Source organism: Elephantulus edwardii, unplaced genomic scaffold, assembly GCF_000299155.1.
Source record: "Elephantulus edwardii isolate Elephantulus edwardi_28Jun2011 unplaced genomic scaffold, EleEdw1.0 scaffold00361, whole genome shotgun sequence".
Classification (NCBI taxonomy): domain Eukaryota; kingdom Metazoa; phylum Chordata; class Mammalia; order Macroscelidea; family Macroscelididae; genus Elephantulus; species Elephantulus edwardii.
Window position 1 is genome coordinate 1,744,825 of NW_006400111.1, and position 7,524 is coordinate 1,752,348.

General features: G+C 45.8%; 1 pseudogene; it reads right to left on the minus strand.

Annotated features, from left to right (window-relative positions):
• Nucleotides 1-5,614: 5,614 nt before the first annotated feature.
• Nucleotides 5,615-6,423, minus strand: LOC102864044 (annotated as a pseudogene).
• Nucleotides 6,424-7,524: the final 1,101 nt, after the last annotated feature.

Genomic DNA, 7,524 nt, shown 5'->3' on the forward strand with positions numbered 1-7,524 from the left:
TTGAGAAATATAGAGCAAGTTCTTCCCTTTTTATTCTGCAATTCCAGCTCTGCACACTTCATTATAACACTTTGCTTTGTCTTCTTGAGCTGCCCTTTGAAATCTTCTGTTCAGTTCTTTTATTTCAGCATGTTTCCCCTTTGCTTTGGTTTTTTGATGTTCTGGTGCAATTTTTAGAGTCTCTTCTGACATCCTTTTTGGCTTTTTTTCCTTTCTCCTCTGTCTTTGTAATGATCTTTTGCTTTCTTCATGGATGATATCCTTGATATCATCCCATAACTCATCTGGTCTTTGATCATTGATGTTCAATGCCTCAAATATATTATTTTTTTCCCCTTCTCTCAAACATATTTTTAAGATGATGTTGAAATTCAGATAGAATATATTCAAGATCATATCTTGGTTCTCATGTGTTTATTTTCATTTTCTTCAGTCTCAATTTGAACTTACACATGAGTCTAAGTTGATGGTCTAACTCGCAGTCCACCCCAGCCTAGTTTTAACTGCTGATATTGAGCTTCTCCAACGATTCTTTCCACAGATGCTAGAAGAGTACATAGATAGGGAACTTCCAGAAGTTCAAGCAGGGTTTAGAAGAAGCTGTGACACTAGGGATTTCATTGCAAATGTCAGATGGATCCTGGCTGAAAGTAAAAAAAATACCAGGAGAATGTCTATTACTTGCTTTGCATCTGAGAGCTGGACAGTGAATAAGGATGACAGAAGAATTGTTATCTTTGAGCTGTGGGGTTGAAGAAGGCCACAAACTTCATGGAGTACCAAAGGAACAAACAAATTATGTCTTGGAGAGAATGTAGCTAGCACACATTTTGGAGGCAAAGATGATGGTGCTTTGTCTCACAGATTTGTTGTTCAAAGCGTCACTATGGCTTGTTCTCAACTTGACAGCACCTAATAATATCCATTCCATATTTCCATTTCAAGGAGGAAGATTTATCCTTTTCAGCTGTAACTTTCTAATGAGTATAACTCCACAATGACTCTACTGGTTGAAGGGCCAGTAGAGAATTTTGGTTTGAAGAGAAACTGAGGTAGGGATATTTCAGTACTTCCTCTACCTTTCCTAATATCTCATTATTGCTTAAATTGTGTAATTTTCAACCACTGACTTCCTCTAGGGAGCTCCAGTGGATGGTCTAGTGGGTAAGGACTTGTACTGCCAACGCAAAAGTGAGGTGGTTGGAATCTACCGGATGCTTTTCAGGACAGAGACAGACAATATCCTCCTGAGAGATTTGTTGTGTTGTTGTTATGTGCCGTCAAGTCACTTGCGACTCATAGCGACCCTATATGTACAACAGCCCTAAACTCCGCTCTGTCCTGTGCCAATTGCACTATCTCTGACACTCCCATCCCAATTATCCCAGTCACTGAATCAATCCACCTCATAGAGGGCCTTCCTCTCCTGCGCTGTCCCTCCACCCTCCCAAGCATGATGTCCCTCTCCAAGGACCGGTCTCTCCTCACAATATGTCCAAAGTATGTCAGACAGAGCTTCAGAATCCCTGCCTCCAAGGAGCCACCCGGTTTAACCCTCTCCAGGACAAATCTGTTTGTTTTCCTAGCAGTCCATGGTATTCTCAATACTCTTCTCAGGCACCACAGCTCAAAGGCATCAAGTCTCCTTCTATCCTCCTTGGTCATTGTCCAACTTTCTGATGCATAACAAGTGATTGCGAAGACCATAGCCTGTATCAGACGCACCTTAGTCTCCAGAGAGACACCATTGCTCTTCAGTACTTTGGAGAGGTCCCTAACAGCAGACTTTCCCATGGCAATGCGCCTTTTAATTTCCTGGCTGCTGGTGCCAAGACTGTTGACTATGGACCCACGCAAACTAAAGCTGTGTACAATCTCAATCTCTTCACCATCCATCCTGATGCTGCCAATTGGTCCAGTGGTGAGAATCTTTGTCTTCTTGACATTGAGCCTCAATCCATATTGTAGGCTACAGTCCTTGACACTCTGCAGCAGGCGCTTCAGGTCCTCTTCAGTTTCAGCAAGCAGGGTTGTGTCATCCGCGTAACGCAGGTTGTTGATAAATCATCCACCAATCTTGACCCCACATTTCTCCTCATAGAGCCCAGCCTCCCGGATAATCTGTTCTGCATATAGGTTGAAAAGGTATGGAGATAAGATGCATCCGTGGTGTACGCCCTTCCCAATTTTGAACCATGCAGTGTTCCCTTGCTCTGTTCTGACGACTGCCTCCTGGTCCAAGTATAAGTTTCGCATTAGAATGATCAAGTGTTCTAGGATTCCCATTCTTCTCAGAGTCAACCATAGTTTGTTATGATCTACACAGTCAAATGCCTTTGCATAGTCAATGAAACACAGATAGACATTCCTCTGGTATTCTCTGCTTTCAGCCAAGATCCATCTAACATCAGCTACAATATTTCTAGTACCACAACCCCTTCTAAACCCAGCCTGGACTTCTGGTAGTTCTCTGTTGATGTGCTGTTCCAGTCATTTTTGGATAATCTTCAGTAAAATCTTGCTTGCATGTGAAATCAGTGAGATTGTTCTGTAGTTTCCACATTCTGCTGGGTCACCTTTCTTTGGGATAGGAACAAATATTGATCTCTTCCAGTCAGTTGGCCAAGTGGTCGTTCTCAGATTTCTTGGCACAACTTGATGAGCACGTCCAGGGCAGCATCTGTTAACTGAAATATGTCAATTGGTATACCATCTATAGCCTCTAAAAATCCAGTGGAGAGTCAGCTATGAGCAGGTTCAACTCAATGGTACAGAACAACAACAGCTTCCTCTTGTGGATCCCTGGGGGCATAATCTGTAGGGAGTAGCACTGCTAAACTAAAGGGGGTGGGTTTGAGTCCACCATGGCAGTGAGTTTGAGGGTTTTTTTGTTTCCCCTTAAGCTGCCCTTGCTATTGTTATGTGTCGTCAACTTGGGACCAACTCACAGCTGACCCTCCAGCAGGTTTTTCAGAGACTGTAAACCACATGGGAGAAGAATGCCCATTTTTCTTTCATGGAGCAGCTGGTGGATTTGAACCACATGCCTTTGGGATTAAATCATCTATAACTGACCTCCAAGACACGTGCAGAAGAAACACTTGGGACTCAGAGATGACAAAGCTGAGAAATGCCCGGCTTGAAATTCAAACTCAGGGATTGTAAGTAAGGTTATATGGGCACCATCCCATAATAAATGAAGCCAAAATAGTCTTGGAGTCTTTTACCTGTCGATATGACCTTGAAGTGCACCTAATTTCCATAACCCCACCGAACTAGAACCAGGAAAAGGCCACTTCTCAGGAAATAACAATCTGAAAAGCAATCGATGCTTTGCTCACTCAGGAGAGTGGACGGCCAAGGCTTTCTGCTGCAGCCCTCACTCCCATCCCTCATTTATCTCACCAATAAACTGCTCAAGGAGCAAAGTCTCTTTGTTCTGGATTAAACCTGGCAAAACTCAGTCCTAAAAACTCACTCCTGTCCAGTCAAAACTGACTCATAGCTGACCCTCCAGCAGGTTCTGGGAAGGCTGTAAATCGTATGGGAGAAGAGGGTCCATCTTCCTCCCAAGCAGCTCCTAGTGAATTCGAACCACTAGAAAGGCACTGCCACTGGGGAAGCAGCACAACACCCCATGCACGATGCTATGCCGCCAAAGCTCCTTTAGACTTGACAAGTATCCTCAAAACCCGAGTATCTGTAACCAAGCCATCATTGTGTGACTAGTCATTCAGCACCTCAACATGTGGGTCCTACCTGGTCTAAAGGTAAAATACATTACATGAACTCACTGCCCACCCTTGATGGAAAGACTGGCTTTCCTACACTAATCCAATTGCTGAACTGTGGCCTGGACAAAGAACACGTCAGCCCTCTTACGGAGGGCGGAAGTTGGCTAATTTAGCTCCTAGTCAGCCCTCTATAACTGGCTTCTGGCAAGAACTCCCAGTGGTTCTGAGGCAAGTGAGGCCCCAGGGGATATCTTCAAGGAGAGCCTGAGCTTCCCTTTCCAGGAGTCTGTGTTAAGAGGCTGAGAGGTCCAGGAAAGAGATCAAAACCTCCTTCTCATTGCTGACCTTCAGCCAAGTGCTTGCAGTTGTATTGCATGGACGCTGGAGAGTTCTGTTGCCTCTGGTTAGGGTCAGAAGTGCATTTTACTGGAAGTTGTCACATTGCTCTCTCAGACCAGCACTTCCTCCACTGGTTACTGCCATTGGCTATCTTCCTAACTGGACATCCTGCCTCTAATCCAGACCATTTTCCAGTCACAAGTCGAGTAGCCCTTATCAGTATAAATCTAACTGAAGTCAATCTTCTATTTAGACTCTGTATGCAGTGTTGCAGAAGTCCTCAAAAATGGCTGAGTCTGAGCCAAACTAAGTTCAAGCTGAAGTGGGGGAGAGGATTAGCTCTGTTTTCCATTAAACTACCTTCATGTATATTCTTCCTTCCTTCTGAGTCTGAAGGTTTGGGGCTCCTCTCCCCTCCTGCCTTTGCTATATGGTTTGATTACTACCTAGATAGTATGCAAGCCTGTCAGCACATACTCTAGCACTTTCCCTACTAGGCTCCACTAAGGACCTGAGAATGGATCGAGACAGCTGCCACTGGCTCCAGTGCTGCTCCTTTTTGTGTGTTCATAAGTTGTCCCAGAAACAATGTCTTTCAGCTTGACTTTGGGTCCATTTTTCAGGTTTGCTGGGATTACTTATACTGAGGGTGTCTTTTCCTCCTGCAATGGAACCCAAACAGACTTCTTCAACTACCTCCTCCAACTTACAAGGGACACGCTCTTCTTGAAATGGGAATCACAACCGTCCTTATAAACGAGTTCCTTTTCAGCTCTCACTCCAGTTATGTTTTCTTTGCAACTGAGGTATTCTGATCCTCTTTCCTAGGATCTGACACAGAGTGGACCCCAAGTATATTTAAATACTGAATAAATAGATCTATGTCTCTGCTGTCTTCTGTTTAAACACCACTTCCTCTTCCTATTTTGTTGTTGTGTACCATGGGGTCAGAACCGACTCAATAGCTGACCACCTCCACCCCAGTGGGTTTTCAGAGGCACTAAATCTCACAGAAGGAGATTGTCCATCTTTCTCTTACAAAGTAGCTGGAGGATTCGAATTATTTGCCTTTGTGATGGCAGCCCAACTCCTCACCATTAAGCCACCAGGGCTCCCAATGCCTAATCTCCACTTAAATATCACTGTCCAATTACCTCAAGTCCACTATGACATATGACTTCAAAGCATCCATCATCTTTAAGACCGATGGCTTTTCTATCTTCCTGGAAGCTCTTGTGGTGTGGTCTGTGGGGAATTTGCTGCACCCAAAGGCTGAAGGCCTCACTGGCTTTTGGATACACTGGCAGCTCCATGGTAGAAAAATGTTTCTGTGCAACATCCAGCCTTGGAACCCAGTGGAGGCCCAGCTAGGATTCGGTCCCTACTGGACATAAATGAGTTTCTTTCCCCCGCCACCCCCCGGCCCAAGATTAAATGATTATTTTTAAAAAAGCGTTCCACACTGCATAGAAGTCAGCATTTTCTCCCATAATTCTGTGCATCTAGGACTGAAGAAATGTCACTGTTCCTGCCCCACATCTTCAAATTAACATTCTCAGATCACAACAATAAGTCTTCCCAAAGGGGACCTTCCGGAAAAACAAGCTATTTCCTCGGCTCATATTTCCCTCTTTCTGTAGAGGAAATAGCTTGTTTTTCTGGCAAAAAAATCCTGTGACAGCTTGAGAATAACTCTTCATTTCACTCATGGTAGAAAGCACACTGTCCAGTGCATAGGTATTGATGAGGTAGGCCAGTGAGTTACAGAGCCACAAAGAAATGATGTCACCTAGTAGGCGAGGAATAAGACCTGCAAAGAATCCTAAGATGCCCTCTTCACGGTAGATGGTTACTATGGAGTCACAAAGTCCACAATATTTGGATTCTCTGCCAATGAATTGTACCATTGATCTCAGAGTGATCATGTGGAAGGGGTGTGTGATGAAGGTAGCAGCAGACCAGGCCATCATCTCTCGTGTTTTCTCCTTGATAACTTGGTCAAAGGAACATGGGCCGTCTTTCTGAATATTCCCAGGTCCTAACTCCTCTGTCTTCCCACAGCCCTGGTAGTGCTGTAAAACTTGACCGTGGACCACTGTTCCAAGGACTTCTGAATACAGCTGAGGGTTAGACCAGTGAACAAGGCCCGCTTCCCATCGATCCTTGCAATGTATTGTGCATAACAAAAGAGACCAGGAGGCTGACATACTTGCCGTCCAAAAATATTTTGTCCTATTGTTGGAGGAAGAGGCTCATATCCCACCTGGAGGAGCACCTTCATGTACATGAGCAGCTGGGACAGGATGGTGAGACCGGAGCCCAGGAGCACCTGACTGGCCACATCCACCATGATGTCACCCGCGGAAGGATGGACAGACAGACAGACTGACCGAGCCACCCAGCGACTGAGCCCATCCCGGGTCACGTGCCAGGGCCACCGGCTTCACTGGCCCGCCCGCCGTGCCAACAGAAATTAGTTTCTTAAGTAACTTTCGTCCTGGGTAGAATGATAGCACTGGAAAGGCTTTGATTTCATGGGTGCTGAAGTGTCGGGTATGAGTGGAACACTAGTGTTATGGGGCAGGAGCAGGGACACACAACTAAGTGAGGAAGGGTTCTGTAGACAACATAACAAAGCTATCTGTAGTGGCAGGTAACCAACATCTCTGTAGAGGCCAGCACCTGCTGGGATTGTGACCATGAACTTAAGAGTTCTCTCTTTGGGTGCAGTGTCCTGGGTAGCCCCCAGGGTCTGAGTCATGTCCGGTGTAGTCCCATACAAGGGAGTCCCAGCGATGCCACAATTCCTCAGTGAGATCAACAAGAATGAGAGTCAGAGGATTCAGGTGCGACTCCTGGCTCTGCAGCTCAGATAACCTGTTTCTCCCTCTGCACAAGAGTGATTACAGTTCCCTAGTCACAAGTTGGTGTTGTGTTGTGGCGGTCTCTGGAGAAAGGCGACTCTGCCTCCAGGAGCCAGGGAAGCCACGCTTGGCCTTGGGCTGAAGGCAGAGAGAGAGAGATCAGTGGGCCCAGCGAAGAGGAAACGATGTGACCAAGACAAAGATGGGTGATTTAGTTCGCGGCCCCCAGGACAGTCTTTCATTGTTTTTGTTCAGACATTCCTCTAGGTCGTATAGCCCTGGTGTACAAGTTGCCATCCTGCGGTCACTTGTGGTTGCTGTGAGGCTGAACACTGTGACACGGATGTGTCAAATGTGTTAATGGTTGTCTACAATGTGGACCGAGAGTGGGATGGAGCTCCCCAATTGAACAAGCGTGGAAGGAGGAGTGGCGTCCACTTCCATAATAGCTTGCCTCCGGAAACCCTATGAACTTGGAGAGAGGATGAAAGGCACCCAAGTGTCAAGGACTCTCCTTCATAGGGTCGCTATGAGTCGCCTGAGACTCGACGGCACTTAACAACAACAACAACAACAGTCACAAGTCA